Raw genomic sequence first — 1064 nt, 5'->3', positions numbered from 1 at the left:
CACATGACTGTCATTTCAACTGGCATATTTCTTGCTATTTGTTCCAGTTAAGGAGGCAACATAGGCCACCTCATTTAAACAGATTCCTTTCCTGTCCTGTTTCTGGATCTCCGTCGCCCTAAAATTTTGTTTTAAAAAAAGTTAGTGATATATTGCTAAAGCGACATTTGTGTGCAATGAGGTCAACATACAGGAGGCAGGCCTGGAATGTGTTTCTCTCTGTGGCTGTGCCGAGACTCTCCCATCACCACCAAGCTAAGGGGGGAAAACAACTATAAGACACACAGAAATGGGGATGACAATTATAATAAGGAAGACATTGGCAAAGCAATGCATCGCTAATCCGTTGTGGAGAAAAGAGAGAAGGAAAAGTCAGCGACCTATCGCTAAGCATTTAACTAAGCATTAAGGTGGAGTAGGCCCATTTGAAATATACAGAGGCATTGAGTCACCAAAGCTCCACTTGTTCAGTGGACCTACTCTAGTGCAATTTATTATGCTCAGCCACAAGATGTTGGCCAAGTTGTGATACTTTTTTAATCAAAAATTTAACTCCCCATCAATCCAGCCATCAGACGCCAAGGATTTACAGAACAGAATTAGCTTCAACTTCCCAAGAACTGTCCACCCCTATTTCTCATTAACTGGCACTTACAGTCTCGATAACTCAGTCTAAAACATTTGAAGCAGAAAGAATGAAAAACATTTTCTTTACTTGCCGTTCCGAAGAAATGAAACAGCAATCTAACAACACATGACTGCTGCCAACAACAGGCTCCAACAGACTCACTGACTTCCAAGAGACAACAGAGAAGGGGAAAGAGAGTCAGAGCAGAGAGGCGGGAACACAATTGGCCAGTGCTAGACAGATTGACGGTCACTCCAGTCCAGAAAGGTCCCTCCCACTAAAGGCAGCAAGCGAGGTTCCAAAAACCTCCAGCAGTTATTGCTCTCCTCCCAGACTGAGCTCCAGCAGTGTCAAACCCTTGGGATTACTAGGAAGGCAGGAAATCCAGTTATGATGATGGTGATCATCATCCAATCAATCCAGGTTTAGAATTCTA

This window comes from Pogona vitticeps, chromosome 7 (assembly GCF_051106095.1).
Source record: "Pogona vitticeps strain Pit_001003342236 chromosome 7, PviZW2.1, whole genome shotgun sequence".
Taxonomy (NCBI): Eukaryota; Metazoa; Chordata; class Lepidosauria; order Squamata; family Agamidae; genus Pogona; species Pogona vitticeps.
The sequence above is the reverse complement of the archived record's forward strand: the minus strand, read 5'-3'. Positions refer to the sequence as shown.